Genomic DNA, 25,454 nt, shown 5'->3' with positions numbered 1-25,454 from the left:
GCCCTGGTTAATGAACAAAGGGCTGAAAATGGCAGACGGCAGATTAAACCCAATTCGCTGACACTTCCCTGGAATTTCTCAAGGCTATATCGGTTTGGAGGGAGGTTCTGTTCCCTCAGGACTGGAGGAGGAGACCTGTCACATCAACCCAATCAAGTCTGGATAGAAACTGCCGAGGGCCAGAGCAGGCAGCACGTGGCTGCAGTGAGGCAAAAGGATCAATAACTTGATATGTTCTGACAAGGTGAGGGTTAAACTTACGGGCTGATATGTGAATAAGGATGAAAGAGGAATTGTGGAAAGAACATCTCCATCCAGACACTGCCAATTTCCAGAGAGCAGCATCAATCTTCAGGAACATGGCAGCCTCTCTGTGAAGGGTTCCGGTCAGTCAGAGATGATTGCTGCACTGCCGACCCTGAGTGACCATCCTGGTGGTCCCATGATGGGCAGTCTGGCAGCACCATAGGCCTGTGTGTGTCTTTGATGTGTGAGTATCAATGGAAATTTATGTGCTTGTAGAAGACAGCACACAGCGTCAGAAAAGGAGCCAAGAGTGACACTGTCTGGATTGTGTCATCCTTATGCCAATGGACGATGAATTGCTGGAGCTGGGAGACCTGGATGCTGGGTGGGCAATCGCTGATGGTGAAATGGGTTGTGGGTCCAGAGAGAGTGAGTGAGTAAATGGATGGGCACAGGAGAAACTCTGCTGCTGAGTCCATAACTTTGGGGCTTGTGTGTCTTCCATTGGTCACATGGAGCTCTGGGTTAGGAACAGTCTGCAGGACATGTTGGAATGTGCATTACCCTCTAACATTCTTCACTCTCACACAAATCAACAGCAGTGGTGAGCGGGAGACGGGCGGCACCTCTGAATATGAGGAGGGATCATTAGAGGATGGATTGTCATAGTATTCCACACAACGACCGCCAGAGCAGATACTGTCTCACACGAGAAAGAAAGGGGTTACAATCTCGCAGAACATGGCAGCACACGCAAACGCGAGCAGCTCATGACGGCAGCAATAGCTGAGTTCACTCACACTCTTGAGAGGACAGGTCAGTATTTCGAGTCTTTAACAAGGCGGCAGATACTGGAGCTGCAGCGTAAGGTATTTTAACATCCAGTGGCGTTTCCAAAGGCTCTGTGCATCCACACGAAAAGGATGGTGGAGTCAATCCAGGCCAGCAGTGTTACCATGTCTCAGGTATGAGCACAAATAGCATCTTCCACAGAGAGAATGGTGACCTTCATGGAGAGTCACATCCAGCCTATCACCCACAGGAAATACACATGAACCTGCAGGTTCTCACCACCTCCATGAGCTCTGTGGAACACGGGCTGTGGGAGGGGTGGGAAAATGTGCCTGGAGTCACTGTCAGGACCTCCCCAGCAGAGCAGGGAGGGTCCCGTTTGCCCTGAATGGATAGAGGAGCGGCTGCCTGCAGCATTTGGGAGCTCCTCTCAGGATGCCCCTGGTGTGGGCAGTGGGTCCTCTTCTGCTCCGACTGTGACACAAACACCTCACGAAGCTATGATGACAGAGCCAACTCCAGCATCTGTGCAGAGGACCCGCAGTCGGCCGGATCCTTCCAGGGCTGAGGAAATCCGAGGACAAAGGACACGGTCATCGAAATTCCTGGAGGAGGGAGGTAATGATCCTACCTGTAGGTCAGCGGTTGTCATGGCTGGATTGCTTCCTTGGGTTTCATGGGGTTATACATTGTTGCTATCGGTGACTTTGTTATGTGTGTGTTTTCAATGAATCCAGAAATGGAGCACCACTAAAAAAATCCTTCGCCACATTTCTGGGTATTTAACATTTCACTAGGAATGTGAGATGGGAAGTACAACACTGAATGAGGCCAATACAATTCCAATGCCTTTGTTTCATGTAGTGACCACTCCAGGGAAATTGTAAAACATTCACAGAAACAGCAACAGGCCTGCAGAAGGTGAAAGATTTATAGACTGAATGGCTGTGTGAGTGTGACTTATGCAAAACATGTCTGTATCACTGAATCTTGACCCTCCCTGACATAGACCCCATGACCTTGGCTGTCCTCCATTTGGTTCCTCAGAATGAAGCATCTGGTCAACATTGTATGCCATCACACTTTGTTCAAAGCTTCTCCACTCTGACTCCAGGTTGAATAGGACAGAGCACAATACCAGGACAGCTGAGACCCTTGTTGGATATATTGAAGGGTTCCAACAGATCTATCTTTAGAATTCTTCTGGTCTGCTCAATGGTCACTTTAGTTGCCTTGTTGCAGCTGATGTGTTTCTCCTCTGTAACTGTGTTTGGGTTACACACAGACACAATTACTCATTCCTTGTGGGTAGCGCTGGTCTTAATTTGTTCGTGAGATGATGGTGTCACGGGGAATGCCAACACTTGTAGCCCATTCCCAATTGCCCTTGAGAAGGTGGTGGAGAGCCATCTTCTTAAATTCTGCAGCCACCTGGTGCAATGCTGTTAGGAAGGGACATCCAGGATTATGATGCCATAGTAGTGACGCCAACGCAGTATTTTCCAAGTTAGGATGGTGTGTGGCTTGGAAACGAATCTGAAGCTGGTTGGTGTTCCATTCTTCTGATATCCTTGCCCATCTAGGTGATAGATGGCACATAATTGGAATATGATGTCTCAGGAAATTTGGTGAGTTGCTGCAGTCCACATTGTGTGTGGTGCACACAGCTGCCACAGTGTGTCAATGGTGGAGAGAGTCAATATTTAATTTGGTGAATGGCCTGCTGATCCAGTGGGCTCCTCTGCCATGGATGAGCTTCTTGAGTGTTTCTGAAGCTGCACTCATTCCAGCAAGATGAGCGGATTCCATCACACTGCTGACTGGTGCCTTGCAGATGGAGGACAAGCATTTGCGAACTCCCACGCTCTGATCTACTCTTGGAGCCATAGTATTCACAGTTCAGTGTCTGTTCAATGTTCCCATCCAAGCTGATGATGGTCGAGGATTCTGCGATGGTGCTGCCATTCAATGTAAGGGGAATATGGTTAGATTACCTTCTGTTTGAGATCGTCCTTGCCTGGCACACACCATCCTGCACGTGAAGCGTTACTTGCTATTCATCAGGTTAAGCCTGAATGTTCTTCAGCCCTTAGCTCCGATGAAGAGTCATCCAGACTCGAAGCGTTAGCTGTTCTCTCTCCACAGATGCTGTCAGACGTGCTGTAGTTTCCCAACATTTTCTGTTTTGTTCAGGTGTTGCTGTTTGTTGATATAGATTGCTTCAATATCTGAGGAATTTTGATCAGTACTGAGCATTGTACAATCATTAGTGAGCATCCTCACTTCTGACCTTGATTTTGGTATGATTGAGCTCGGTCTATCATATGCTGCTTCCGCTCTCTGGTCTGCAAGTGGCCGTGTGCTGGAACTTCACCAGGTTCACATCTCATTTTTAGATAAACCCAAGTCGAATATGTTAATATATGTAAAGACAATTAGCCATAGTAACACTGTACTGATTGCTGGGAAAAGCCGCTGTAATCTTCCTCTAACTGAAAGAGTACAGTTCGCCACTCCTGTCTGGCTCACAGATAACTTCATATCCATGCTGCCATTGCCTGTTTTATTTCATGGTCTTCATTTTTGGTGCCAAGCTGGTTATGTGTCTATTAATAGCGGACAGCGTTTCTAACATGAATATTGATAGCTATAGATACTTCTATTGTAGTATCAATATTTGTGTTATTAAAAACACTGCCCATTATTAATAGTGATATAATTCTGACTATTCTGACTGTGATTATTACCGTTGGCAGCTGAGCTGAGCCTTGAGTTCATAAATCCATGAGTTCATAAGATACAGGAGCGGAATTAGGCCATTCGGTCCATCGGGTCCACTCCGCCATTCGATCCTGGCTGATATGCTCCTCATCCCCATTTTCCTACCATCTCCCCATAACCCTCCAAACCCATTACCAATTAAAAATCTGTCCAAATCCTTCGTAAATTTACTCACTGTCCCAGCGTCCACCGCAATTTGGGGTAGCGAATTCCACAGATTCAGAACCCTTCGGGAGAAGTAGTTTCTCCTCAACTCTGTTTTAAGTTTGCCACCCCTTATCCTAAGACAAGGACTTCTCGTCCTAGAATGCCCCACCAGCGGAAGCTACTTTATCCGTACTTTGTATCATCTTCTACCTTTCAATTTGACTCCCCTCATTCTTCTAAATTCCACAGGGTATGGGCCGAAACTGTTCAATCTCTCTTCATACGACAAACCCCTTACCTCTGGAATCAATCTAGTGAACCTCTTCTGAACTGCCTCCAATACCACTACATCTTTCCTCAAAGAACTATGCACAATACTCCAGGTGCGGCCTCACCTTGTATAGTTGTAAAAATACTTTGTTACTTTTATATTCTATTCCTTTAGCGACAAATGCCAACATTTCATTCACTTACTTCATTATCTGTTATAGCTACATGCTAGTTTTCTGGGGCTCATGAACGGGGACATCCATATTCCTCTGCACCGAAGCACCCTGAAGTCTCTCCCCATTTAGATAATAAGTCGCCTTGCCATTTTTCCAACCAAAATGCACGACCTCACACTTATTCACGTTCAAGTCCATCTGCCACATTTTGGCCCACTCTCCTAACCTATCTATATCCATTCTTATTTCTGCATTGTAACTTACTGTCCCGCCTCCTGGGGTGTAAGAGGTCCTGGGCTGTAAACTCTGGAAATCCCCTCCTAATCCTCTCCACCTCGATCTCTGCCTTCACTTTTAAAATGATCCTTCAGCTCCGTTTAACACATATTTGAGAGTGAATCCCTCGGGATAAAACTCATCAGATTTCAATGTCATTGTTTAACTGCCTTTCCGATATACTGCAGTTTTATACTTTTAATGAAACTGAGAAGCTTACAGACTTAAACATCTATAATCTGAATGACAAATTAAATAGTTTGAACATGTGACGTCCCATCTATGGTATTTCTATAAGCATTTAATTGTTTTGTTCATCTTTTTTTTTCTGATGAATGCTTTGAGAGTAATTATAAATGAATAATTAAAACTTTCACTTCTGAATCTTGCTGGTTATTGTAATTCAGGTTCGACACATGACTGACTGGTTTGTACTGAGTGCGGAGGTGAGAATATCTGTGGCTGTTATGCTCCGACCTGGAGGTCAGAGAGGGAAAGATTACAGGAACCAGAGTAAATCCGTGGTGTTTAACAACAACACTAATACTGATAGGAATGATGTGTAGTGATTAGTAATGACACTATTACTCACACTGATAATAATTTACCGTGTTAGACATCCAATTATTATAAACAATCTCACAAAGTCTGGCACTTACCTCAGTGCCTGTATTTTACAGTCTGGATTCCTCAGATCCGCAGACAGTACCTTCATTCCTGAATCTCCCACGTTATTGTGATCCAAGCTAAACGGATAGAGTTAAAAACACATTAAAATCAGCTACATTTTCACCAGAAAAAGAAACTGGGTCTATTTTTGTGTCAGAAATTTAGCACCAATGGGGAACTGATTCAAGTTACGATACTACACCGTAAACAATTGTCATTTCAGTTGAATTGGAAAGAAAATAGCAGTGCAAAATGATGACACAATCGCTACCACTGGTTTGACTACTGGTGAAAACCACCTTTACACCTCTAAAAATATATACTTTTGTTCAATTTTTCATGGATTTGGGTGTCGCTGGCGAGACCAGCATACGTTGCCCACTGCTAATGGCTCCTAGAAGATGTGAGGGTAATTAGGGACGGGCAATGAATGCCAGTCTCGCCAGCGAGTCCACACCCTATGAACAAGCAAGTAATTTTTAAGCATATCCCCCATTCTGGTCTCATTTCCTGATCATCAGAATTACCCTCCTGAATCTGACTGACCCTGCAAAGTTTCCAGAAATTCAAATCATTTCTGCTGTGACATAAATCCAGGATTTTATGAGAATTGTACAATTTACTGAGAATTAAATGATAAAGCTGAGATTCCCTGTACTTCTTAACTGTTGACATTAGATTAATCCGTATAATATCTCAGGGTGAGTTAAAATGTGAAGCTATGCTAACTTTTGGTGGAGGATCCATCCCCTGGATTTTATACAATAAGGAAAGATTATTCTCCCATTAGAAAGCTGAAATATTTCTGCTTGAACAGTTGATGGGGGAAGGAGAGTCTCACACTTTATTTCACATTAAACAGACTCCACATTTACTCCTCACATGGAAAAGGATTATCAGAAAATCCTGTTTCATGTCACTGACAGTTTGACTGGAGATTTTCCGGCAGTGGATATCCTCATTCAGTAAATCCTGGTTTCCTTGGCTCAGATCTGAGCTCTGCAGTCCTGCCACATTTCGCTGTGAATGGTAGTGCACAATGGCTTGAACATTTGATGGGGAAAGGAGTGTCTCCCACTTTATTCCACATTAAACAGGCTCCATATTTACTGCTGGTATGGCGAGTGTTCTATCTCTTGGAATTATCGGAAGTTCCCTCTTCCCAGTACATCCTCACATAGGAAAAGGATCAGTAAATCCTGTTTCATATCACTGACAGTTTGACTGGGGATTTCTTCATTCAGGAAATTCTGGTTTCCTCGGCTCAGATCTAATCTCTGCAGTCCTGCCACATTCAGTTGTGAATGGTAGTGCACGATGAAACAACAGAAGGAGGAGGCTCCACAAATATCCCATCCTAATGACGGAGGAGACTAGCACATCAGTGCAAGAGATATGGCTCAAATATTAGTAACTAACTTCAGTGGCTGAACCATCCAGAGGTCCCCAGCATCACAAATATGTCTTCAGCTAATACGATTCACTCCACATCGTGTCAAGAAACAGCTGAAGGCACAGGGTGCTGCAAAGATCATGGGTCTTGCCAACATTCCATTTATTGCAGTGAAGATTTCTGCTCCAGATGTTGCGCTGTCCCGAACCAAGCTGTTCCAATACAGCTACAACACTGACATTTACCCAAAATAGTGGGAAATTTCCCAGGTATGACCATACACAAAAAAGAGAGAACAAATCCAATCTGCCCATTTACCACCCCATCAGTCTACTCTCGAGGCGTCATTGAGACTATCAAATGGCATTGAATTAGCAATGAACTGCTTGCTGAATCTGAGCTTGAGCTTAGTCAGGGTCACTCTGCTAACTACCTCATTACAGCCTTGATGCTAACACGGACAACAGAGGTGAACTCAGGATGTGAGATGAGAGTGTCTGCCCTTGACATCAAGGCAGAATATGACCACATGTAGCAGAAAGGAGACAGAGAAAAACTGAGGTCAATGGAAATGAGAGAAAAAAACTATCTGCCGGTTGGAGCAACACCAGCACAAAGGAATATAGTTGTGGTTGTTGGACCATCTGCAAGATGCAGTGCAACAACTCACCATGGTCCATTACACAGCACCTTCCAAACTGGTGATTTATGTCCCTGGAAGGACAATGGCAGCAGATGAACGGAAACATCACCACCTGACCGTTCCTTTCCAAGATACACGCCATCCTGACTTGGAAACATATCACCGTTCCTTCACAGTGACTGGGTCAAAATCCTGGGACTCTCTTCCTCACAGCATTGTGGGTGCACCTACACCACATGAGTACCTACATGCAATGACAGTCATATAATAATGTGCAGAGTCGTTTTCCAAGCAATTGATATGAGTTTAATTCCCAGCTTTCTCAGTTTGTTGGAGTGGGTGAAGAGAGGGTCATCTTATCTCCAGGAAGTCACAGCAGGAATTTCTCAGGGGAGTGCCCTAGGCCCAACCATCTTCAGCTGCTTCATCAATTAAACTTCCTCCATCATCAGGTCAGATGTGGACGTGTTTGATGATGTCTGCACAACGTTCAGCACCATTCTCAACTCCGCAAGACAGTGATGCAGGACCTGTCCATCTGTAGCAAGACTTGAACAATATTAAGGGAAGGGCTCACAAGTGCCAGATGATGACTATTTCCACCAAGAGAGAATACAGTCATTTCCCTTTACGTTCAATGGGATTATCATCCCCATGAATCCCCAACTATCAACATCTTGGGTGTTACCATTGATCAGAAACAGGTGAGCCAGATCAATACTGTGGCTATAAGAGAAGGTTAAATGAAAGGATTTCTGCACAGAGTAACTCACCTCCTGACTTCCCAAGAAATTTCGACCATCAACAAGACACATGTCAGGAATTTGATTGAATACCATCCACTTGTCTGCATGAGTGCAGCTCAAGATTCAGGAAGCTCGCCACCATCCAGGATAACTCTGCTTGTTGACTGGTACATCACCCACCTCCTTCAACATTCATTTCATCCACCACAGAGATATAGAGCTAGCAGTGTGTACCATCTGCAAGATGCAGTGCAACAATTCCCAATGGCCCGTTACACAGCACCTTCCAAACTTGTGATTTCTATCCCTAGAAGGACAAGAGCAGCAGATAAATGGAGCCATATCCACCTGGAAGTTCCCTTCAAAAGATACACATCATCCTGACGTGGAAATATATCGCCGTTCCTTCACAGTGACTGGGTCAAATGTCCTGGGATTCTCTTTTTCACAGCACTGTGGGTGCACCTACACCACAGGAGTCCCTAAATGTAATGTTGGTGATATACGAGCGAGCATAGTTGCTTTCCAAGCAGTTAATACGGTTTTAATTCCCAGCTACCTCAGTTTGTTGGAGTGGATGAAGAGGGGTCCAGGAGGTAGTAACCACAACCGAAAAGAGTGGGTCAATCCAATTTACTCAAGTCTGCGGCTCCAGCCTGGAGCAGTAGTGTTAAACTTAGCTGAGGTTGGAGGGTCAGTTGATCATTCAGCTACTCTGAGCCGGCCCACGCGGAGTTTAAAAGGGAAATGGTGAATCTAATAGTGACACAGAGGAAACTAAATTCATTGGTTGGTGAAAAGAATTGCCGTTTGCGACTGGCTTTATATTGCTGTAAATTGGAAGAAGCAACAGAAAGGGTCAATGGCGGGTCTGCTGTTGATGTGGTGGACATGGATATTCAAGAGTCATCTGATGCAGTGACACAACAGACTTGAGGCAGAAGCTCATAAAATAAATGGGAAAGTAGCAACGTGAATACAAAATTGGATGAATAAAGAGTAATGGATATTTTTAAGGCTGGAGGATGTCTGTAGTGGAGAACCCTGGCGGTCAGTATTGGAATCCTTGCTTTTCCCTGATATATATGAATGATCTAGTTGTTTGCAGTCTTGAGGAACATTTCAAAATTTGTTGATCGCGGAAGTCTTTGAGGCATCGGAAACTGTGAGGAATGGAGCTTGGGACTGAAAAACGGACCATGATGGAGTGCGCAGGTAGGGGCAGATTAAGTTCAATGCAGAGACGGGTGAGGTAATACTTTCAGGAAACATGTGCATGAGCAAGAAATATAAAATAATCGGTAGAATTGTTCACGGAGTGCAGGATCAGAGGGACTGGATATACATGTGCCTCGATCATTGCCGTTGGCAGAGTAAGTGTAGGTAGCAGTTAATAAAGAATACAGCATCTTGGGCTTTACTGTTTTGAAATAATTTACGTTTGTGGGCATTAGGAAATAATTCATGAGTTTCAGTTTAATTGGTGTATCTGATCTTGTGAGCTCAGAAAGGGCCAAAACTTTAATTTTGCTTTATGTTAAACAAAGCTGCCTGCCTATGGGTTTATGGTTTCAGTTTAAACTGTTCCTGCATTTTAATTTAATGTTTACGACGTTGTAAAAGTTATAGAGGTTAACAAAAACGGTTGCTGATATTCGGAGGCCCAAATTGAATGATAGAAGCACTGAGTTTCAGTTGCAACCAGTTAACCCAAGAAGCAAGACGGTGTTCGCAGAGGCTGCCAGTAGAGGCAGCGCAATGCAGGGATTCAGAAAGCAGAACACAAAAGATAAATCACCGTCAGATACTAGGGAGGAAAAGAGGAGTGCCAGGAAGACAGACGTCAAAGGGACAAAAAGACCTGAATCTGAACAAGCTACTGCTCCCTGAAGTTAAAGAGAGGAGCAGAGAGAGGCTCCCAGTTAAAGACAGGGCTGCGAGATGCAGACATTTTAAAGTTTGCGCACGAGAATCCAGATACCTGATATAATCCTAAAGTTGGTGACACCTTCATGCAGACTATGAGGCACTGGTGTCTGTTGGCATGGCTGAATATGAAGGAAAAATGAAAGGAAACATTGAACTATTGGAGGGGGATTCTTGGTGAAGGCATCTGGTTTGTGAAAAGGCATCTTTGTTTGTGAAAAGATCCAACATTTGCTTTTTTTTTCCAGAGTGGAGCTTAGGGACACTCGTGTGGAAGCAAGAGTCCCAGTGAGACTAGTTTTTTCACAGTGTGGCAATCATTTGGGGGGATTTGAAGAAGAATCCACTGAAGGTGCTTTGGGTGGCATCTGTCACTTAGTTTCAGAGAGTGGTGTATCTGACCACAGGTGGCTTTTTGGTTTACATTGACTGTGTACTTACTGAAACAGATCATAAGATCTATTTTGTAACTTGTGTCATCCTTACTGATCTGTAGACATCTGTGAAGTTGGATGGGGTGCAGTCGTGGTGCATTATAGTTATTTTTTAGCAAAGATTTTAGTGTATTGTCAAAAGTTAATTGACTACCTTGTTATTCTGTTCATCTACATTTCTAAATATAAAAAAAATAAGTTATGATCTACTGAGCCGGTGTTCTGACCTGACTGTCCAGTAGTCAGTTGGGATTTTAAGATTGTCAATATGGGCATAGAGTACTAGAGCAAGGAGGCTGTGCTGAACCTGTAAAAGACAGTAGTTAGATCTCACTTCAGCGTGTCATACTTTAGGAAGGCTTTGAACACATTGGAGGGAGTGCTGACGTGGATTACAAGATTGGTGACAGGGATGTGAAATTTCAGCCACGACGTTCAATTGAGGAGGTTTTGACTGTTCTTCTTGGAGGGAAGAGTGCTAAGAGGAGATTTGATAGAAATGTTCAAGGTAATGAGGGTGCTGGACAGAACAGGTCGCAAAAAAAAATGTTGCTGCTCGGTCAAGGATCAAGAACAAGCTTTGTAAAGATTTGTACAAGGTTTGTAAAGGAAGACGATGTCATGCGAGAAAAGCCTATTTGTTTTACACAGTGTCTGGTTCAGGTCTGGAATTGAGGTGGAGGCAATTTTACGAGGCTGTCGTCAGAACCATGTTGAATAAAACCACATGGGTTGCTGTAACTTAACAGGGAGGTTTATTTTCACAAACCGTACGCACACCATAAAGTTTGGTACTTATCTGTCAGGGAGAGTCAATGATCAGGCAGGCTGATCTCCCAGGATGAGGCTATCGCATTACACTCTCGGTGTGCTGAGCTTTGCGATGACCCAATGCCGGATATTCGACTGCAGAATTTGTGGTAGTGGGGGACTGCGTTCGCACACTGCCCCATTTATTTCAGGCAATGCTGGCACCATCTCAAAAGGCAAACAGCGAGACGTTCAAACACAGCAGCTCAGGAGGGAGCAGTGAGGAGCTCTGCTTACTGAATGAGGGGTTGAAGTGACAGAAAGCAGAACAAGGGTTGCTCCCCAATCACTAATTCCTCCTGGAGTGGCTTCCCCTCCAGCTGCTCGGATTCAGAGGGACGTCCTGTCCCCTCAGGAATGGAGGAGGATATCCCATCATTCCAAGCCAGTCTGGATGGAGATTGCTGGGAGGTGAGCAGGTTTCAGACACGTGGTTACAGAGTGGGAAAAGATCAATGTCCTGATGTGTTCTGCCACGGTGAGTGCAGCACAGCCTGATATGTGAATAAGGATGAGTGTGAAATTGCAGAAAGAACATCTCCACCCAGAAACTGGCAATGCAAAGGCAGCAGCATTGACTGTCAGAGACATGTCCGTTAGGCTGACACCAGCATAGGCTAGAGCAGGGTTGACCAACGTATTCACGGAGGCAAACACATGTCAATGTTTTTCTCACTCAAGGGCCCGATGAGTAAATTTCAGAATGATAAAGTTTGGCACAGCAGAAATTTCAATTAAAAACTAAACTGAGATATGAAAAGAAACAACTTGCTGAGCACAATAATGAGTAATAAATAAAGATGATTATTAGAGTTTAATCCTCATCAATCACAAATTGTTTCTCTCCCACATTTGCTGCAGATTGGCTCAAAAAGCTATCAGCAGCTAACATGGGAAAGAAACGGCCTGTGATTGGAGGAGCAGCTCCATGCAGATTCTTCCATTCAAACTGAACTGTGACTGAGATTCTAGAAACTCGCTCTGGGGGCCGCATTGAGGGGCTTCGAGGGTCACAGTTGGTCCTTGGTCCACACGTGGACAACCTTCGGCTAGTGCATGTGTTTGATGAGTGAGTAACAATTTGTGTGCTTGGAAAAAGAGCAAACATCATCAGGGAATGAGTGAAGAAAAGTGGAGACATCCAGATATTGCCATCCTTACACCAATGGAAGATGAAGTGCTGGATCAGGAAGGCCTAGGGGCCAAGTGGCTAATTACTGCTGGTGAGACGGGTTGAGTGGGTGGCCTAATGAATGGGCACAGGAGAGCGTCTGGTAAGGACAAAACATAGAGCTTGTGTATCCATCACTGGTCACAGAGAGCAGTCCGAAGGGACGTATTGGGATAAGAACAAAATAACCAGGAGCAGCAGAAGGTCATTCAGCCCCTCGAGCATACTCCATCACGGCTGTTCTAATTGTGGTCACAAGTATTTTCCCGCTCGCTCCTCTGTAACCCTTGATTCGCTTCTCAATCCAAAATCATTCCTAACTCAGCTTTGAATATATTCAATGACTCTGTCTCCACTAGTCTCCAGGGAATAGAGTTCCACTCACTCACGACCATCTAAGAAATAAATTTCTCCTCCTCTCAGTCTTAAGGGACTGACAATTACATTTTAAAATTCATCCCCTTGTTCCAGTCTCTCTTGCAAGAAGAAACAACCTCTCAGCAACCACCCTCCCTCATCCCCTCAGGATATTATTTGTCTCAATGCGATCACCTTTTAATCTTCTGAACTTTATAGACATTGCTCCAATCTTCCTCGATAAATAAACCTCTCTGTCCCTGGAACCAGTCGAGTGAACTTTCTCTGAACTTGTTCTCATATAATTCTACCCTTTCTTATGTAAAGAGCCCAACATGATACACATTTCTCCAGTTGCGTTCTAACGAAGGCTGTGTAAAACTGCAGCAAAACTTCCACACTCTTACATTCCATTCCCATTGCAATAAAAAAAACATGAACAAACAGGAGCAGAAGTCAGTCATTCAGTCCTTCAAACCCGCTCCAACATTCAATGTGATCATGGCTGATCTTTTACTTCAACACCACCTCCAACATTATCTCTGCATTTCTTGATGTTTTAATCAGTGGAAATATATCGAGCTCAGTCTTGCACAAACTGAATGACTGTTCCCCGCAGCTCTCTGGGGCAAAAAATCCAAAGATTCACCAGCATTCATTTTCCACAGGAGCAGGCTGAGAGTAAGAGAGTGTGTTCCTGTATGTGATTTATTTATTTATTTTTTCAGTTCAATTTGTGTTAAAAATCAGAGGGTTTTTTTGCAAAACAGGAAGTAGGCCCAGGAGAAGCCTGGGAAGGTTTTTGGAGGATTTAAAAGCAGGCCGCACCTTTGAGCGGGCAGCGTCGGGAGCGGGCAGTGGAGTGAGTGGGAAGTAGAGTGAGAGCTGACGGGCTGTGGCTCATCGGGCTTCGGCGTAAACAGGCAGAGGTAGGGTAGGTTTAGACAGTTTTTTTTTCTGTGTTATTGGAAGAAAGGAGGAATTATGATTGTGAGGCCAGTTTGTTGTTCTCAGTGTCTGATGTGGGAGGTCCTGGAGTCAGCTCGCCTCCCGGGCGTCCATATCTGCGCCAGGTGCGTCGAGCTGCAGCTCTTAAGGGACCGCGTTGGGGAACTGGAACTGCAGCTCAATGACCTTCGTCTGGTTAGGGAGAATGAGGAGGTGATAGATAAGAGTTACAGGCAGGTGGTCACACCGGGGCCACAAGAGACAGACAAGTGGGTCATGGTTAGGAAGGCGAAGGGGAAAGGTCAGGTACTAGAGAGCACCCCAGTGGCTGTGCCCCTTAAACATAACTACTCCTGTTTAAGTACTGTTGGGGGGAGCAGCCGACCTGGGGGAAGCAACAGTGGCCGTGCCTCCGGCGCAGAGTCCGGCCCGGCAGCTCAGAAGGGGAGGGAAAGGGAGGATGAGCAAACTGGCCACAGCACCAAGGTACAGGGAGCCATCCAAGTGGGGGGAGAAACATAAAGTGTCGTAGAAATTGGGAATAGTACACTTTTGGATGCTGTTTGGGGGGGGGGGGACTTAGCAGGGATAAGCCATGGTGTACAGGTCACTGGCTCAGAGTCTGTCCTTGTGGCTCAGAAGGGAAGGGGGGAGAGGAGTAGAGGATTAGTCATTGGGGACTCCATAGGTAAAGGGACGGATAGGAGATTCTGCGGGAACGAGAGAGACTTGCGGTTGGTGTGTTGCCTCCCAGAAGCCAGAGTCCGCGATGTCTCAGATCGTGTTTTCGATATCCTTAAGGGGGAGGGGGACCAGCCCCAAGTTCTGGTTCACATAGGCACTCAAGACATGGGTAGGAAAAGGGATGGGGATGTAAGGCAGAAATTCAGGGATTTAGGGTGGAATCTTAGGGCGAGAACAAACAAAGTTGTTATCTCTGGTTTGTTACCCATGCCACGTGATAGTGAGGAGAGGAATAGGGAGAGAGAGCAGTTGAACACGTGGTTACAGGGATGGTGCAGGAGGGAGGGATTCAGATACCTGGACAATTGGGGCTCTTTCTGGGGGAGGTGGGACCTCTACAAACAGGATGGTCTGCACTTGAACCAGAGGGGTACCAATATCTTGGGGGGGAAATTTGCTAATGCTCTTCGGGAGGGTTTATACTCATTCAGCAGGGGGGTGGGTGCCTGAATTGTAGCTCCGGTGTACAGGAGGTTGAGAGTTGTGAGGTCATGGATGAGGTTTCAGAGTCACAGGAGTGTACTGGCAGGCAGGAAGGCGATTTGAAGTCTGTATACTTCAACGCCAGGAGCATCCAGAATAAGGTGGGTGAGCTTGGTACCTGGGATTTCGATGTTGTGGCCATCGCGGAGACATGGATAGAGCAGGGACAGAAATGGTTGTTGCAGGTTCCTGGGTTTAGATGTTTCAGTAAGTGCAGGGAAGGTGGTAAAAGAGGGGGAGGTGTGGCATTGTTAGTCAAGGACAGTATTACGGTGGCAGAAAGGACATTTGATGAGATCTCGTCTACTGAGGTAGTTTGGGCTGAGGTTAGAAACAGGAAAGGAGAGGTCACCCTGTTGGGAGTTTTTTATAGACCTCCGAAAAGTTCCAGAGCTGTAGAGGACAATATTGCAAAGATGATTCTGGATAGGAGCGAAAGTAACAGGGTAGTTGTACTGGGGGACTTTAACTTTGCAAATATTGACTGGAAAAGCTATAGTTCGAGTACTTTAGAGGGGTCGGTTTTTGTCCAGTGTGTGCAGGAAGGCTTCCTGACGCAGTATGTAAATATAGAACATAGAACATAGAACATTACAGCGCAGAACAGGCCCTTCGGCCCACGATGTTGCACCGACCAGTTAAAAAAAAAAACTGTGACCCTCCAACCTAAACCAATTTCTTTTCGTCCATGAACCTATCTACGGATCTCTTAAACGCCCCCAAACTAGGCGCATTTACTACTGATGCTGGCAGGGCATTCCAATCCCTCACCACCCTCTGGGTAAAGAACCTACCCCTGACATCGGTTCTATAACTACCCCCCCTCAATTTAAAGCCATGCCCCCTCGTGCTGGATTTCTCCATCAGAGGAAAAAGGCTATCACTATCCACCCTATCTAAACCTCTAATCATCTTATATGTTTCAATAAGATCCCCTCTTAGCCGCCGCCTTTCCAGCGAAAACAATCCCAAATCCCTCAGCCTCTCCTCATAGGATCTCCCCTCCATACCAGGCAACATCCTGGTAAACCTCCTCTGCACCCTCTCCAAAGCCTCCACATCCTTCCTGTAATGTGGGGACCAGAACTGCACACAGTACTCCAAGTGCGGCCGCACCAGAGTTGTGTACAGTTGCAACATAACGCTACGACTCCTAAATTCAATCCCCCTACCAATAAACGCCAAGACACCATATGCCTTCTTAACAACCTTATCTACTTGATTCCCAACTTTCAGGGATCTATGCACACATACACCTAGATCCCTCTGCTCCTCCACACTATTCAAAGTCCTCCCGTTAGCCCTATACTCAACACATCTGTTATTCCTACCAAAGTGAATTACCTCACACTTCTCCGCATTAAACTCCATCCGCCACCTCTCGGCCCAACTTTGCAACCTGTCTAAGTCTTCCTGCAAACTACGACACCCTTCCTCACTGTCTACCACACCACCGACTTTGGTGTCATCAGCAAATTTGCTAATCCACCCAACTATACCCTCATCCAGATCATTAATAAATATTACAAACAGCAGTGGCCCCAAAACAGATCCCTGAGGTACACCACTTGTAACCGCACTCCATGATGAATATTTACTATCAACCACCACCCTCTGTTTCCTATCCGCTAGCCAATTCCTGATCCAATTTCCTAGATCACCCCCAATCCCATACATCTGCATTTTCTGCAGAAGCCTACCATGGTGAACCTTATCAAACGCCTTACTAAAATCCATATATACCACGTCCACTGCCTTGCCCCCATCCACCTCCTTGGTCACTTTCTCAAAAAACTCAATAAGGTTAGTAAGGCACGACCTACCTGCCACAAAACCATGCTGACTATCACCTATCAATTCATTACTCTCCAAATAACTATAAATCCTATCCCTTATAATTTTTTCCAACATCTTGCCGACAACAGAAGTGAGACTCACCGGTCTATAATTCCCGGGGAAGTCTCTGTTCCCCTTCTTAAACAATGGGACAACATTCGCTAACCTCCAATCTTCTGGTACTATACCAGAGGCCAACGACGACCTGAAGATCAGAGCCAGAGGCTCTGCAATCACTTCTCTTGCCTCCCAGAGAATCCTTGGATAAATCCCATCCGGACCAGGGGATTTATCTATTTTCAGACCCTCCAGAATATCCTGCACATCCTCCTTATCAACTGTAATACTGTCTATTCTACTCCCTTGCAACCCAGTGTCCTCCTCAGCTATATTCATGTCCCCTTGCGTGAACACCGAAGAGAAATATTGGTTCAATGCTTCACCAATCTCCTCCGGTTCCACACATAACTTCCCTCTGCCATCTATAACTGGCCCTAAACTTGCCCTAACCAACCTTCTGTTCTTGACATACCTATAGAACGCCTTAGGATTCTCTTTAACCCTATCCGCCAAAGTCTTCTCATGTCCCCTTTTAGCCCTTCTAAGCTCGCTCTTCAACTCCCTCTTAGCCAATCTAAAGCTTTCTAGTGCACTACCCGAGTGCTCACGTCTCATCCGAACATAAGCCTCCTTTTTCTTTTTAACCAACAAAGAAACTTTTTTGGTGCACCACGGTTCCCTAGCCCTACCAATTCCTCCTTGCCTGACAGGGACATACCTATCACAGACTCGCAGTAGCTGCTCCTTGAAAAAACTCCACATGTCGGACGTTCCCAGTCCCTGTAATCTCCTAGTCCAACCTATGTTTCCTAATTCTCTCCTAATAGCCTCATAATTACCCTTCCCCCAGCTAAAACCACTGGCCCGAGGTTCATGCCTATCCCTTTCCATCACTAAGGTGAACGTAACCGACCAACAAGAGGCAAGGCCACATTGGATTTGGTACTGGGTAATGAACCAGGCCAGGTGTTAGATTTGGAGGTAGGTGAGCACTTTGGTGACAGTGACCACAATTCGATTACGTTTACTTTAGCAATGGAAGAGGATAGGTATATACCAAAGGGCAAGAGTTATAGCTGGGGGAAAGGAAATTATGATGCGATTAGGCGAGATTTAGCTGGCATAGGTTGGGGAAGTTAACTGCAGGGGATGGGCAAAATTGTAATGTGGAACTTGTTCAAGGAACAGCTACTACGCGTCCTTGATAAATATGTACCTGTCAGGCAGGGAGGAAGCAGTCGTGTGAGTGAACCGTGGTTTACTAAGGAGGTTGAATCTCTTGTGAAGAGGAAGAAGGATACTTATGTTAAGATGAGACGTGAAGGCTCAGTTAGGGCGCTTGAGAGTTACAGATTAGCCAGGAAGGACCTAAAGAAAGAGTTAAGAAGAGCCAGGAGGGGACATGAGAAGTCTTTGGTGGGTAGGATCAAAGAACACCCTAAAGCTTTCTATCGGTAAGTCAGGAGTAAAAGAATGACTAGGGTAAGATTAGGGCCAGTCAAGGACAGGAGTGGGAAGTTGTGCGTGGAGTCTGAAGAGATAGGAGAGGCACTGAATGAATATTTTTCGTCGGTATTCACACTGGAGAGGGACAGGCTGTTGGACTGGATGGGATTGATGTTCATAAGGAGGAGGTGTTAGCAATTCTGGAAAGGGTAAAAATAGATAAGTCCCCTGGGCCGGATGGGATTTATCCTAGGATTCTCTGGGATGCGAGAGAGGAGATTGCAGAGCCTTTGGCCTAGATCTTTGTGTCATAGAACATAGAACATAGAACATAGAACAGTACAGCACAGAACAGGCCCTTCGGCCCACGATGTTGTGCCGAGCTTTATCTGAAACCAAGATCAAGCTATCCCACTCCCTATCATCCTGGTGTGCTCCATGTGCCTATCCAATAACCGCTTAAATGTTTCTAAAGTGTCTGACTCCACTATCACTGCAGGCAGTCCATTCCACACCCCAACCACTCTCTGCGTAAAGAACCTACCTCTGATATCCGTCCTGTATCTCCCACCACGAACCCTATAGTTATGCCCCCTTGTAATAGCTCCATCCACCCGAGGAAATAGTCTTTGAACGTTCACTCTATCTATCCCCTTCATCATTTTATACACCTCTATTAAGTCTCCCCTCAGCCTCCTCCGCTCCAGAGAGAACAGCCCTAGCTCCCTCAACCTTTCCTCATATGACCTACCCTCCAAACCAGGCAGCATCCGGGTAAATCTCCTCTGCACTCTTTCCAGCGCTTCCACATCCTTCTTATAGTGAGGTGACCAGAACTGCACACAATATTCCAAATGTGGTCTCACCAAGGTCCTGTACAGTTGCAGCATAACCCCACGGCTCTTAAACTCCAACCCCCTGTTAATAAAAGCTAACACACTATAGGCCTTCTTCACAGCTCTATCCACTTGACTGGCAACCTTTAGAGATCTGTGGATATGGACCCCAAGATCTCTCTGTTCCTCCACAGTCTTCAGAACCCTACCTTTGACCCTGTAATCCACATTTAAATTTGTCCTACCAAAATGAATCACCTCACATTTATCAGGGTTAAACTCCATTTGCAATTTTTCAGCCCAGCTTTGCATCCTATCTATGTCTCTTTGCAGCCTACAACAGCCCTCCACCTCATCCACTACTCCACCAATCTTGGTGTCATCAGCAAATTTACTGATCCACCCTTCAGCCCCCTCCTCTAAGTCATTAATAAAAATCACAAAGAGCAGAGGACCAAGCACTGATCCCTGCGGCACACCGCTAGCAACCTGCCTCCAATCCGAAAATTTTCCATCGACCACCACCCTCTGTCTTCGGTCAGACAGCCAGTTACCTATCCAATCGGCCAACTTTCCCTCTATCCCACACCTCCTCACTTTCATCATAAGCCGACCATGGGGGACCTTATCAAACGCCTTACTAAAATCCATGTATATGACATCAACTGCCCTACCTTCATCAACACACTTAGTTACCTCCTCAAAAAATTCTATCAAATTTGTGAGGCACGACTTGCCCTTCACAAATCCGTGCTGACTATCTCGGATTAATCCGCATCTTTCTAAATGGTCGTAAATCCCATCCCTAAGGACCTTTTCCATCAATTTACCAACCACCGAAGTAAGACTAACCGGTCTATAATTACCAGGGTCATTTCTATTCCCTTTCTTAAACAGAGGAACAACATTCGCCATTCTCCAGTCCTCTGGCACCATCCCCGTGGACAGCGAGGACCCAAAGATCAACGCCAAAGGCTCTGCAATCTCATCCCTTGCCTCCCACAGAATCCTAGGATACATTTCATCAGGCCCAGGGGACTTATCGACCTTCAGTTTATTCAAAACTGCCAAGACATCCTCCCTCCGAACATCTATTTCCTCCAGCCTATTAGCCTGTAACACCTTCTCTTCCTCAAAAACGTGGCCCCTCTCCTTGGTGAACACTGAAGAAAAGTATTCATTCATCACCTCGCCTATCTCTACTGACTCCATACACAAGTTCCCACTACTCTCCTTGACCGGCCCTAACCTCACCCTGGTCATTCTTTTATTCCTCACATAAGAGTAAAAAGCCTTGGGGTTTTCCTTGATCCGACCCGCCAAGGACTTCTCATGTCCCCTCCTAGCTCTCCTAAGCCCCTTTTTCAGCTCATTCCTTGCTAACTTGTAACCCTCAATCGAGCCATCTGAACCTTGTTTCCTCAAGTGTCGTCATTGTCTACAGGAACAGTGCCAGAAGACTGGGGGATAGCAAATGTTGTCCCCTTGTTCAAGAAGGGGAGTAGGGACAACCCTGGTAATTATAGACCGGTGAGCCTTACTTCTGTTGTGGGCAAAGTATTGGAAAGGATTATAAGAGATAGGATTTATAATCACCTAGAAAAGAATAATTTGATTAGGGATAGTCAGCACGGTTTTGTGAAGGGTACGTCGTGCCTCACAAACCTTATTGAGTTCTTTGAGAAGGTGACCAAAGAGGTGGATGAGGGTAAAGCGGTTGATGTGGTGCATATGGATTTCAGCAAAGCGTTTGACAAGGTTCCCCATGGTAAGCTTTTGCAGAAAATACGGACACATGGGATTGAGGGTGATTTAGTGGTTTGGATCAGGAATCGGCGAGCTGTAAGAAAACAAAGGGTGGTGGTTGATGGGAAATATTCATCCTGGAGTTCAGTTAGTAGTGGTGTACCACAAGGATCTGTTTTGGGGCCACTGCTGTTTGTCATTTTTATTAATGACTTGGATGAGGAAGTGGAAGGATGGATTAGTAAATTTGCTGATGACACTGAAGTCGGTGGAGTTGTAGACAGTGCGGAGGGAAGTGGCAGGTTACAGAGGGACATAGATAAGCTGCAGAGCTGGGCTGAGAGGTGGCAAATGGAGTTTAATGCGGAAAAATGTGAGGTGATTCATTTTGGAAGGAGTAACAGGCATACAGAGTACTGGGCTAATGGTAAGATACTTGGTAGTGTGGATGAACAGAGGGACCTGGGTGTCCATGTGTATAGATCCCTGAAAGTTGGCACCCAGGTTGATAGGGTTGTTAAGAAGGCGTACGGTGTGTTAGCTTTTATTGGTAGAGGGATTGAGTTTCGGAGCCAGGAGGTCATGCTGCAAATGTACCAAACTCTGGTGCGGCCGCATTTGGAGTATTGCGTACAGTTCTGGTCGCTGTATTATAGGAAAGATGTGGAAGTGTTGGAAAGGGTGCAGAGGAGATTTACCAGGATGTTGCCTGGTATGGTGGGAAAATCGTATGAGGAAAGGTTGAGGGGCTTGAGGTTGTTTTCGTTCGAGAGAAGAAGGTTAAAGAGGTGACTTAATAGAGGCATACAAGATGATCAGAGGATTAGATAGGGTGGATAGTGAGAGCCTTTTTCCTCGGATGGTGTTGGCTAGCACGAGGGGACATAGCTTTAAATTGAGGGGTGATAGATATAGGACAGATGTTAGAGGTAGGTTCTTTACTCAGAGAGTAGTAAGGGCGTGGAATGCCCTGCATGCAGCAGTGGTGGACTCGTCAACGTTGAGAGCGTTCAAGTGGTTGTTGGATAAACATATGGATGATATTGGAATAGTGTAGATTAGAGGGGGTTTAAATTGGTACCACTGGTCGGCGCAACATCGAGGGCCGAAGGGCCTGTACTGCGCTGAAATGTTCTATGTTCTATTCCAATGGAAAACAAATACCCCTCATCTCAGCCTAAATAACTGCCCCTTATTCTCAGACTGTGTCCCAGGTTTAGACCCTCCAGCAAGGGAAAATATCCTTGCTGCAACTGGCCTCTTGAACACAGTAAAATAGTGAATGTGTGAATAAGATCAGCTGTCATTCTTCTAAAAACCTGAGAATAAAGTTGTTTTTTGTTCCTCATAGGACAACCCATCTGTCCCTGAATCTGTTGTAGTGAACCATCTTTACAAACCAAGTACATCTTTCCTTCGGTCAGGGGACCAAAACTGTATACACTACTCCACGTGTAGTCTTAGAAAGGCTGCGTAGAATTGCAGTAAGACATCTTTTTCCTCAACTCAAATCCTCTTAGCATAATGGCTAACAGACTATTTGTTATCTTAACTGCTCTCATCTTCGCTTTCAGTGCCTCATCAACAAGATATCAAAATAACTTTGGAGTTGTCTTAATTTCTTTTTTTTCTGGAAAATTGGATAAACTCACATTTGTATACACGGTCGTCTTCGTGGCAAACCTTTGGCCACTCCCTGAGGCTCTCCCCATCCCCTTGAAATATCTTTACATCCTCCTGACAATTCAGATTTCCACCCAGTTTTCTATTAATCGCTAATTTGGAAATATTAAATTCGATCCCCACATCCATAACATTAATACAAATTGTGAATAGTTGAGACTCAAACACTGTTCCCAGCCGTACTCCACTAGTTAGAGGCTGTCAACCCAAAAATAACCCATTTATTCCAACTCCTTGTTTCTGTCCATTAATCAGTTCTCAATCCATGCTGGTATATTACACACAATTCCATGTGTTCCAATTTTCTTTCATAACCGCTTGTGTTTGAATATTGCAACTATAGAATCCCTTGTGTAGGAGGAGGTCATTCGGCCCATCCAGATAATCTGACGGAATATCTTACCAAAGTCCGCTCCCCACAACATCACAAATTTACTCGGGCTAATCCACCTAACCGATGTAATGGAAAATTTTAACATAAGGAACAAAGCAGACAACAGGTCCAGAGGGCCAAACCTGGGCTATTTCGATAAGGAGGAACTAAAATGATTAAAACTCAAGGTTGAGCAGCTGCACAAGAGGGCGGTTGAGAAACTGCAGAGGTGAACAGAATAATGAGAACTTGCTGAATGAGGAAGATAAGACAGTACAGCGAGAAGGAGAAAAACAACTCCTTCTACGGAATGGAAAAGTACTAATATTGTATTAGCTCATTACTGCCTGGGTGCCTGCGTAGCCCACCTAGCAGCAGAATAGGTATAAAGACTGCAGTTTGCTGTACTCGGGCGCGCCTCACCCCCCCCCCCACCCTCTCGAGGAGCAGGAGGAACGCGTCCTCTGCAGAGTTGAAATAAAGTTTGGTCCTATCCATGACTGACCGTCTCTGAATCCTACTTTTCCACCACAGTTCTTGGCGACGAGGATGGGATCCCGTGTTTGAGGAAGGCACCAGAGAACTCCGGAGAGGCGTTAGCGCTGACGCCTTGGGGGCTTTTCACCTGATCTTAGGCGCAAAAATTGGCTACCAAGCGCGACAGGACCAGGGGGTTCACTGTGTCGCCACGGCAGCAGGATCCGAACTAAAATCTGTGGTAAGGACTTTATTTATTGAGTCGTTCAAATTACAAAATTGGGAACTTGTTGGACATTCTTACAGTGACAGGGTAGGTATAGACTTGGATCTACCGACGGGTTGGACCCGTAAAATACCCAAAAGAGGGGGTATTGGTTTGTTGGTTTAGGAAAACTTCTGGTTTTCTGGTTTACGAAAACCACGCCGCCCAGTTGGACGTTCCAGGGTGAGGTGACCTCCGGAGGAAAAATCAAGTCAAAAGGATAGGTTGGACCTAGATTTTGAGATCACTGTAAGATTGTGCCACTGTCACTAATAAGAGACTGGTCATGGGTAACAGCAACGACATGGGGCCTGTGAATACAATAATTTTAAATAGCCCGAAGGTGCGATACATGGCGATCAATTACGGACAAGATTCCGTACGCCAGGTAGAAATGTGGGTGAAGGAGTGTGGTTTTCACAAATGGGGGAGTTTTCGTGTCAGGCAATTAGAATTGTTATTGCTGCAGGACTGGTGAATGCCTGCCGGGCTGCTTTTCTGGTAAGAATGGACATGACAAAGATTGTGATGAGTAAGCAGCGTGATGGAGAAACTTTGTCCCAATATCTGACCCGACTCACAGAGATCCACAACGCTCACAGCGGGCTTACAACACCAGCTGACATGAACGCAGCTGAGGTAACCCCGTACGAGGCACACCTGTGGAACCGTTTTATGAATGGACTACATGAGGACATTGCTAAGATTGTGAGAAACACATGCATCACATGGGATACAGGAAAACTTAATTTAATTGAACAACATGCCATTCATGCTGAGAAGTTGTTAGTGCAAGAAAAGGCAAGACAGAACAAAAAGAGGGAGGACCAAACTCACCAGGCACAGTTAACTATGAAGCAAATGGTGTCACAGACTTCAGAAAGAGGAAGAGATAGAGGACGGGCAAGAGGAAGAGGCAGAGGAGGCCGATGGCGAGGACGAGGAAGAACGGATGGGTGCTTCACATGCGGAGGTAAAAACCACTGGGCAAGAGATTGCCCAACAAGGGAAAAGAAAGGGCCACGAGACGATGGTAAGGAAGCTGATGAAGCTGACTGACTAGGAGGAGGAGGAGGAGGGGACGAGAGGGGTATGCCTGAAGGAGAGGGTGAGTCCAAAACTTTAATGCTTTAATGCTTTGCAATGAAGAATCGCTGAAGTTAACTATACATACTAACCTACTCGAACAAATTACGCGGGCTGAACGGGACGTGGCGAGTGGGCCTGAATTGCAAGGTACATTCGTCAGATACAGGGAGGAATTTTGTAAACGAATGCCAGAGTATGCATTGACTGTTGAGGGAGAGAGCCTTACGTTTTCAGTCGACTCCGGCGCGGGGAACTCTGTAATACAGGTCGGTTAGCTAAAAACAACAGTTAAAATGAGCGGGAGGTATCTGAACTCCAGAGGAGCATCTGGCGTCATAATGAAAGAACAGTTCTCAGCATCTTTAGAATGCGAAACCAACGGTGGAGAACACTTTAAGTTTGCGTTTTTACTCTCCAGATGTTGTCCGATAAATCTCATGGGACGAGATTTAATAGGGAGGTTGAGGCTTAACTTAATTAGTACCCCAGAAGGATTGCGAGTGACAGAAGGGGAGGAGGACGAATTCCAAGGAGTTAAATTTGAGTTTAAGTCCATCTGCCACTTCTCCGCCCAGTCTTGCATCCTATCTATGTCCCTCTGTAACTTCGGACATCCCTCCAGACTATCCAC

The 25,454-nt window shown here is 45.4% G+C and overlaps 1 protein-coding gene and 1 non-coding gene across 2 annotated transcripts in view; one reads left to right on the top strand and one right to left on the bottom strand.

Annotated features, from left to right (window-relative positions):
• Window positions 1–25,454, bottom strand: part of LOC144482114 (NACHT, LRR and PYD domains-containing protein 3-like) — a 123,382-nt gene that overhangs the window by 19,580 nt on the left and 78,348 nt on the right. The gene's annotated exons all lie outside the window — the stretch shown is intronic.
• On the top strand, window positions 11,291–11,451 carry LOC144482115 (U1 spliceosomal RNA). The gene has a single exon (XR_013495861.1). It is a non-coding gene; the product is annotated as a U1 spliceosomal RNA (small nuclear RNA).

The sequence above is a fragment of the Mustelus asterias genome (genome assembly GCF_964213995.1).
Source record: "Mustelus asterias chromosome 26 unlocalized genomic scaffold, sMusAst1.hap1.1 SUPER_26_unloc_18, whole genome shotgun sequence".
NCBI classification, from domain to species: Eukaryota; Metazoa; Chordata; class Chondrichthyes; order Carcharhiniformes; family Triakidae; genus Mustelus; species Mustelus asterias.
The sequence above is the reverse complement of the archived record's forward strand: the minus strand, read 5'-3'. Positions and strand labels throughout refer to the sequence as shown.